This window comes from Silene latifolia, unplaced genomic scaffold (assembly GCF_048544455.1).
Source record: "Silene latifolia isolate original U9 population unplaced genomic scaffold, ASM4854445v1 scaffold_248, whole genome shotgun sequence".
In the NCBI taxonomy this organism is placed as follows: domain Eukaryota; kingdom Viridiplantae; phylum Streptophyta; class Magnoliopsida; order Caryophyllales; family Caryophyllaceae; genus Silene; species Silene latifolia.
Genome location: NW_027413195.1, coordinates 178,072 through 187,647, shown reverse-complemented (window position 1 = coordinate 187,647; position 9,576 = coordinate 178,072). Strand labels below are relative to the sequence as shown.

The 9,576-nt window shown below is 37.7% G+C and overlaps 1 long non-coding RNA gene and 1 other non-coding gene across 2 annotated transcripts; both read right to left on the bottom strand.

Annotated features, from left to right (window-relative positions):
* Nucleotides 1–2,947: 2,947 nt before the first annotated feature.
* On the bottom strand, nt 2,948–3,054 carry LOC141639009 (small nucleolar RNA R71). The gene has a single exon (XR_012542332.1). It is a non-coding gene; the product is annotated as a small nucleolar RNA R71 (small nucleolar RNA).
* Nucleotides 3,055–4,849: 1,795 nt separating this feature from the next.
* On the bottom strand, nt 4,850–6,802 carry LOC141639004 (uncharacterized). Its single transcript, XR_012542330.1, has 4 exons — nt 6,599–6,802; nt 5,497–5,632; nt 5,309–5,410; nt 4,850–4,937 (listed from the first exon to the last, which is right to left on the bottom strand). It is a non-coding gene; the product is annotated as an uncharacterized LOC141639004 (long non-coding RNA).
* Nucleotides 6,803–9,576: the final 2,774 nt, after the last annotated feature.

Below are 9,576 nucleotides of genomic sequence, written 5' to 3'. Positions count from 1 at the left end.
AACCGGAGTCTCCCTAGAGACCGGAGTCTTTCCAAAAAGACCGGCGTTTCCTCAACAAGGGACTTAATCATCATTTAAGCCCTTAGTTTAGCCTAATTCATCCACCTAATCCCCACTATAAATACCCCATTAGTCTAATTAGAAGAGCATGTTCTTCTTAGCAATCTTTAGTGTAGTTAATACCAATCAAATCTCTCTTTAATCTTGTAATCAACAATTAATCAAGTTTTAATACAAGTTTTATTTCCTTCATCTCTCTCTTGTTCATCCTTTATTTTGGGTAATTGAAGATTTTTTGGGTTATTATTGGGAGATTGACAACCACTCAATCAAGCATCGAGTACTTCTTTTATTCTTTGCTTTATTATTGGAATCATTAGTAGGTATTATTCTCTTAACCCCTCTTTAATTATTGTTAATCACTTTCATTTATTCATCATGTTTCACTTTGTTGGTATGATTGACAACCTTTCTAGCATGTTCAACATGATAATGAGTGAGTAGTTACTTAGCTAGGGTTAATGGGTAATTAGGGGAAACCAACATGGGGAATGATTCATGCTTAAATTAATATGCTTTCATAGTTTATTTGCTTGCTTGTTGTGATCTCAACTCATGCACATGTTATGTTTGATGAAATGTGAGCCTATAAATCCTTGCATTTTTTACCCATCACCTATTTTTTCAATGAGACTTGTAAGACATAAACCAACTCGAGTCTCATTAGACCATGCATGTTGTTGAGTAGGGAAGACTAAGTCGACTTGTAGGTGTTGTACAATCTAATCGATTCGGCTCCGGGACCCAAACTTTCCTAGGATTGTAAGATATAAACCAACTCGATCCATCACAACAATAATTGCTTGCTTATAATTTGAGAACATGTTTGTATGATCAATTCCTGGAGTAAAACTACTAGGACTCGATTTTTGGACAGAATTAGAACCAAATGGACTTGAAAACAGAATTTGAATTGGACGGAATAAGACTCACAAATGGACTGATTTGGACTCAAACAAAGACTAACTAAATGGTTTAAGGATTAAGAAGATAAAAGACTCAAGTTTGCACGATTTTAAGACACAACTAAACTGATTTGGGACATGACAATCAACACAATTGAAACGATTAGTTTGAATGACAACAATGGAAAAGGGTTTGTAACTTAAATGCTTATGAACTAAACATTCAAATAACAATTCCCACAATGACTTAAGATAACAAAACAGAAACTTTGGGACTGTTTTGACACGAGAACAAGAACAAGTAACCGAGATATGACTTAAACTAGATCACGAGTTTTAAGCCTTGGAATTAAACTCAAGATCACGAAGCAAGAGCTTAATCCCGCCTCAAACACTAAGTAATGAGGGGTTTTCTGCACTAAGCAAGAAGAAAATTGATTGAAAACTTTAGTTTCAAACTCATATTTTAATTCACTCAAATCTGAAGTTCTCAAGTGTTTAGCTTGGTTTATATAGACCAAGGCTTACAATCTTGACCCTTGATTACTAAGTACATCTAAGGGTCACAAAAATAGCAGCTAACAACCAAGAAAACGGCAAATCTATGACAAATCATAAAGCAAAGAAAGTAAACTAATAGTCCAAACTTCCTTGTTTGTAGCTCAACTTCTTATTTATGATTATATGGACAAATTTGAGGAAACCGTGTAAGAGTCCTTGTCCCTTGAGCTTTGTTGGTTCAAAAGAGGAAGGTTGATAGCGACATAATGCACAAAAAACTAAGCTTGTTCCACTTGGTCCTCTTTACTAATTTTAAAAGCTTGTTTATGATAGGAACGGCTTTGGGATATAAGTTCCTACACAAAAACGTCCCAAACTCACCAAAGATTAATCCCATGCTGGAAAATGGCACGACTTCTTAGACGGAATTCATGTTAGACCTCAATCTTGTGCAAGGTCCAAAACCGGGTGAAATGTGGCCTTTCTCGGTTTGATTTGTTTCAATTCCCATGAATCCCCTATGACCCCATGACACCTTCTTTACTAATTGTTTAGAATTGTTTGTGAAGTTATAAATTGTGTTTTACTTTCATTGATATTTAGTTTAGTGATCTTCTACATCAAACCCCAATTGACACCCCTAAGACACCACTAGTTGCAAAATTATCTCATCCCGACCAAAAATTGTAGAGTTGTTTGTGAAGTTATAAATTGTGTTTCGGTCTAGGTGCTCCTAACGATAAGTAACCGAAAGATTAGTATCCCGACCAAAAAAATGGCGCCGTTGCCGGGGATGGTGTTAACTTGATTTAGATTTTCTTATATTGTTATTAGTTGTGTCCTTCTTTGCCTTGGGGAAGTAAAACTCCTCAAGGTTTGTTCTAATTGTTTTCGAGTTGTTTGATATTTTGCATGTCTAGAAGGTCACAAGGTGACTTGTTACCCTTTGATCGCGAAATTGAAAGAACTTTGACAACCAATAGAAGACTTGCTAGGAGAACTTTGAGAGGTATTAGTGAGGTTGTAGATATTCAACCAAATACTATTGAGTTCATCAACCCTTTTGCAAGAGAAGGTGAGGAGAACCCAACACAAAATCAACCCACAATGCCTAAGTTTTCATCACATTCCGTACCCACCGAGGAGAACCTACCCAACGGTACTCCCACACCACAACATCTAACCGGAAATTTTATTGCCAAATCCGCATTTATCCAATTAGTTGAAAGAAGCCAATTTGGGGGGATGCCTAGTGAAGACCCTCATTCTCATATGGAGACTTTTTGTGACAATTGTGATGCGATTTCTCAAACCGGTGTAACTCAAGACCAAATTCGATGGGTCTTATTTCCTTTTTCTCTAATTGGCACCGCGAAACAATGGTTGAAAGGCCTTGATAAGGTTACTCTCAGGGAATTGATTCTTGGAAAAAGTTGGCTCTAGCTTTCTACAAAAAGTTCTATCCACCGGAAAAGACTAACATGCTAAGAGCTCAAATCACGGGCTTTAAGCAAAGGGATGAAGAATCTTTGTATGAAGCTTGGGAGCGATTTAAGGGAATTTGTCACTCATGTCCTCACCATGGACTTAGCGAGTGGTTCTTGGTACAACAATTTTGGAACGGTCTTTATGAAGATTCAAGGAACATTCTCAACATGGGATCAAATGAAATGTTCACCGAAGTTGATGACAATCAAACTTGGAACCAAATTGAGGAAATGGCGGTCCATAACTCACAATATAGTAGACCTCGCAAGGCTACTAGAGGAGGAAAGCATGAAGTTGACTCCATTACTCAATTGGGTGCTCAACTTAGTGCTCACACTAATGGAAAAAACCCCTATTACGTCAGTTGTAGAGGGCCTTTTGCGTCGGTTTTGGCCTGACGTATATCGAGGGGTCGTATTTGCTATGCGTCAGTTGTGAAACTGACGCAAAAAGTTCACCATTTGCGTCAGTTGTATTTCAAAAACTGACGCAAAAAAGAATCATTTGCATCAGTTATGTTTTAAAAACTGACGCAATTGTATGTACACCCGACGCAAATGCTTCAGCATTTGCATCAGTTATTTATAGAACCGATGCATTTTCTTTATTTTTTGCGTCATTTGTTATCATAACTGATGCAATTGATATTTTGTTTTAGGGCCAATTCATTTTTCTCATTTGCATCATTTCTTTCAAGAACCGACGCAATTTATTAATGCTTTTTTCTATATAAAAATTTGCTGCCGAAATTATATGAAACTCACAATCTGAATATCACAAACGCAAGATGATTTGATAATCAACAACAAATATCTTTATACAAACCGATTATTCCAAGTCAATTACCTAAAGATCTTTAACCAATCAACTAACCTATCAACAAAAATATAAAACAATGCTTCATCAATGACTCCACTTTCAAATCCATACTTAGCCATAAGAGTATCCTTGCCATATTGATAATTGAATCCAAAGGCAGCCGGTGTCACTGAAATTCTTCCTTAGCAACTCGTACTCCTTGATATTCATTTTAGCCTTGTCACCTCTTATAATCACACATCAAGCAATATTTTCATCAAGGCTGATACAAAAAATATTTTCATCAAGGCTGATACAAAAAAACATTTTCATCAAGCCAATTTTAGTGTTTGATTTTGTATGGGGAAGTTCAAGTTCGCTGATTACTATGAGATTTAAATGCATGATATGTTAGATACTTTGGTTTGGAACATGTAACCCCGTAAGTGTATTTAACCTCTACGAAGTATTATGTTTAGCTACACCATAGTTTTAGGGGGGTTCCCTTTTCCTTTTCTATATTCCACTAATATCTTACCCACCTAGGAACAAGCCACTGGTTACAAAGTTGACATATCTACTTGATTCACACAAAGTGCACATAGAATTATATTCCTAACTCACTTCAAAATGTAACAAAGTGCACATAGAATTACATTCCTAGCTCACTTCAAAATGTAGATATAAGACGCATAATTTCCTCAACCCTTTGTTAACTAACTAAATTGGTATACAATATAACCAATTCTCGTATTAGATATTCCCTCCATTTCTTTATCTTCTTACAATTTTTCGAAATACCCCTCACATATTTTGACAAGTGGGAGAAAATACAGTTTTTGATGAAGAAGACCAGAGAGCGAAAGGGCAAAAATATATGGCACAATTAGACAGGCGAAACTTAGGCAATCGTAAAGATATCTCCCTACTTTGCAATCCTTAGTTTTTGCAGCCAAGGGCCACAGATAATTATGGCCAACTAGATATTATCAAAGTAACTGATACTATAATCGGAAAGTGGTCGAAATAATGGTTAACAAAGAAGGGCGCTCAACAAGAAAGAATACTTACTCGAGTTCCCGACGAAGAGCATCAAAAATTCTCTTTTTGTTTGCTTTTCACTCCGGGCGTATTGAGAACCTTACTCTGCTCCACCATAGTAACCGTTGTCTTCTTCAACTCGTCCTGCATAAAAGTAATGCAGAGATATAAGATAAATAGCATGCTCAATTTTCAGCCACGTTAGCAACCATTTTTTACAGTCCCAACTCACAATCAACCCCTCCTTCGCAATCCCAATCAAAAATGATAAAAGTACTACCTAAGTTTCAAAGAAATTGCACTTATAGCCTTAGTCTCATTACACTTTTGCGAAGTTCAAGAGTGACATGCCAAACGACCCAAAGTTCCCTTCGCTTTTTCTTGCTTAAAATTTCTAATTCATGCGAGCCGTGACAGAGTCGGCGATTCGGGGTTACATGTTCCAAACCAAAGTATATAATTTCTAAAGCATGATAGGATATACAAAGAATGAGATAAGAAAGAGTGAAACTCACAGGGGCAAGAAATGGAATATAGCCAGCTCTAGGATAGAACCAGCGAGCAATGTTGGCATCGATCTTCATGAAAGCAAAATCAATCCATTGCTCTACATGGGCCTAACAAATGAAACATGCATATATACGTAAAAAAAAATAACAATCACATAAAAGATGGACGTGTATGTTTAACACGAAATACTTACAGAGTCAATCAATGAAGTGCCAAAGCAAGGATTGTCAGGCTTCAGAAGTGCAACTACAGTAGGGAAAGGGACGTACCATATCTTGCTATGGTATTACTTTCAAAAACTGAACCGTCAGGGGTTCCAGAAGAGGGACCTGAAACGAGAATTCTTCAGATAATCATTTGTTCAAATCAAACAGCGGCTAAAAATCAATGTTAGTTTGATTATCCTCGAAATCACAATGAAGGGACCATAAGGCTAGGAAGGAATTCTATCAAAATAGTTTACTTTGAAGACCCAAAATATGTTAGCCGTGGATATGTTTGAAAATAATACCATTAGAATTTAGAAACATCAGCCGTGAAAACTAAACATACCAAACCTACTGCATAACATGTTCTATGGCTAAGGCAGAGAGAATAATTGTGTTTGTTGCATTTAGAGAATAACATATAAGGTTATACAGGAACTAGACATGTTTAAAATGGCAGGCAATAACACAGGGTGCACACACATTTGAGGGAAGTGACAAGGAGATAATGTTCCTGGTACCGTATAAGTGTAGAATTCGTGAATGCATTATCCAATTCTGCCTAATGTAATCTTCATCAGGGTCCCAAGTGTAATTTCATAGAAAAAGGCATTCAACACTCAAATAGAATTTACCCAACCATGTTAGCAACAATACCGTCACAGCAAACTCAGAACAACAACTCATTATCAAATTATTAAAACTTCAGGTTTGAAGGGGGGAAATAACAACAATTTATTTCACAATTTGTAAAAAAAACCCTAAATCATTCATCTATAAACTGGCACCGTATGAAATACTGGAGAAATTAGGGAAAACAATCAAAACATACCATATAAGTGGGACTATGAGGGATGTCGGCGGCGACGAGGCGAGGGCAGTAGTATAAAATGTAGCAGAAATTAACCCACCCAAACCAACTAATCAAATATGAAACCCCCAATTTCACCTAACCCTAACCCTAAAAAAATTCTAGATTTACATTCAATTCATACTAACAAATCAATTACTATAGAAAATTGTATATAAACAACAATAGTAAAACCTATTAAAAGAACTTACAACAAAAAAATTAAGTTAAAATCATACCAATAACAAATTAGGAATTAGATGAGTAGAAGAGAATGAGACGGCAACACTGGGGTCGGCAAAAAGTCGTCAATGGGTCCGCGGTAGGTCGGCAGTGGGGCGGTGGTGTGGTGTGGCATGGTGTCGATTGAATGAGGGAATAGAGGAAAAAGGGTGTTAATTTTTTTCGAAGGAATGAATGGGGGGAATGGGACTCGTGTTTTACTTAATACGGTAGTTGTCGGCATTTGCATCGGGTTTAGGTAAAACTGATGCAAAAAAGTTATATTAAATAAGTCGGTTTAGTAACATAATTGATGTATTTGATCAAATACATCAGTTTTTCTGAGAACCGACGTATTATATACGTCAGTTTTTTTCAAGAACTGACGTAAAAGGCTTCACTATAGGGCAAAAATGGATTCCCGCCAAAAATAAGTACTTTTTGCGTCAGTTTTTGTAGAACCGACGTAAATTAACTGACGCAATAGGTGTTTTTTCTACTAGTGTCACATTGATACCATCAATTTGAAGTTTGAAAAAGCTATGGCTAGACTTGAAGAAGCCTCAAAATCACCAAAGCATCATGTTAATTCCATGACGGCATCTTCATCAATACCAAGTGGGATATGTGAGAATTGTGGAACTTTGGGACATGACCAAAGTGAATGTAGGGGAACAAATGAACAAGTGAATGCTTTCCAAGCATACAAGAGTGGTACCCCTTATTCAAACTATTACAATGAAAACACCAAATTTCATCCAAATATCTCATACAAAAGCCAAAATGTTCAAAACCCTCAACCAACATACACCCCACCTCCCATGAGAAACCAAAATCAAAGACCCTTTTACAACCAAAACCAAGGTTACCAAAATCAATCTCCATACAATCAACAAAATGACCAAGGTTTTGATGTTCAAAAAGCGGTCCTCCAAATGCAAAAGAATCAACAAGAGTTTTTCACTCAAATGCAAAAAGATAGTCAAGCAAAGGAAACCACCATCAACAACATCCTAGCTCACACCAAAATGTTGGAAACCCAATTGACTTAACTAGCATCTTCAAGCTCACAAAGACAAAAGGGAAAATTACCACCTCAAAGTAATCCCCCAAGACATGAAACGGTTAGCGCCATTCACTTGAGGAGTGGTACAAGGTATGAAGCACCGAAGAAGCAAGTTGAGGATGAAGTTGTGGAAGCTAGTGATAAAGAAGAAATTGTGCAAAACTCCAAGGATGGAGAACCATCAAAAGAAGAAATTTCAAAAAGAAATGAAGACAAGGTCAAGGAGAAGGTGCCCATTGTGATTAGACTTCCTTTTCCAATTCGTCAAGCCAAGCCCAAATTTGATGACCAACTTGGAAAATTTATGGAAATTGTGAAGAATTTGGAAGTCTCAATTCCTTTCACGGAATTAATCAATCACGTGCCGGCCTATGCAAAATACATGAAAGACATCCTCACAAAGAAGAAGTCAATCCGGAAGCTTGAGAATATCGCCTTCACTAAGGTGAGTAGTGCTATACTTCAAGGGAGTTCACTTCCAAAACTCAAAGATCCGGGAAGCTTCTCAATACCGTGTACCATTGGCGACACCACGATCAACAAAGCCTTATGTGATCTAGGCGCTAGTGTGAGTGTTATGCCGTACTCGGTGAGTAAAAGGTTGGGGATGGGAGAGCTTAAATGCACCAATATCACACTCCAAATGGCCGATAGATCGACGAAGACACCATTAGGATATGGGAAGATGTTCCCGTAAGAATTGGGAAATTTTTCATCCTGGTGGACTTTGTCATTGTTGACATGGAAGAAGACTCCAACATTCCAATCATTCTAGGAAGACCTTTCTTACACACCGCGGGTGCGGTGATTGATGTGAAGCAGGGAGAGCTCACTCTAGAAGTGGGAGATGAGAGCATAACTTTCAATCTTGACAAGACCATGAGAGCTCCCCGTTTGCATGAACCATGTTTTATGGTTGATCATTATAACCGGAAGGATGATAGGAAGAAGTCGTAATTCCAATGGAAAAAGAAAATTGAAGATGCTCCATTCAAAGAGCAAGTGAATTGTAACAAAGAGAGCTTGAAAAGATCACCAAAGTCAAGCAATGAAGAGGATGGCCTCATTGGCCAAGACAAGAAAATGGGAGAGTTGTCTCCGTCAACTCAAGAGATATTTAGTGATCAAGTAGATGAAGTTTGTGGTCTTTGGGACGATGAGTTTGAAGGGATTTTCAATCCCTATATTGGTAATGCTATCGATCAAGACCGACAACAAGGGCAAAGGTCTATTGAAGATCTTTATCATGATAATGAACAAGCTTTTGATTACTTCTTCAAGGTGTTGAGCAACATCAACAACACCTTGGACATGCCCCCATGACATCTCACTAAGGATGAGAGTTTGGTGGAGTCCTCCCTAAATCACCATTTGTAAATATTTATAACTCCCGAACTCGCATTTTAATTCTTACATTGCATTTTTTGTCAGTTTTGGATTTTTATGCTTTGATCAAGATAATTATCATTTTTGAGAGAAGTGAGGGAGGGACTAATTATTTCAATTGATGTGTAGTGCTTTAGCTTAGTGTGGGGAAAGCAATTGCCTAGGCTATTCATGCCTTAGTAGTGCCCCCACAATGAAGAACACGGGATTTGAAGAATGGAAAATGACAAGGGATATGCAATTACACGGATGGAACTGAATCCGGGTAAAAGGGGCAGAATCCGAGCGTTTTCAAGGGAATCCGCCCGTCTTCAGGCAATCCGGGCATATTTGTCAGAATCCGCCGGTTCATCTGAGCTGAGAATTTAAAATTTTGGGACTGTTGATAAATCCGAGCATCCTGCAAGAGAAGACGCCCGTCCTGAAAGGAAAGACGCCCATCTTTTTGGCTGGGAAACACAAGAAATCTCACTGGAAGAGAATACGCCCGTTTTTAGCAGAAGACGCCCGTCCCGCAATTGACAAATCCGAGCGTCTTTGCTG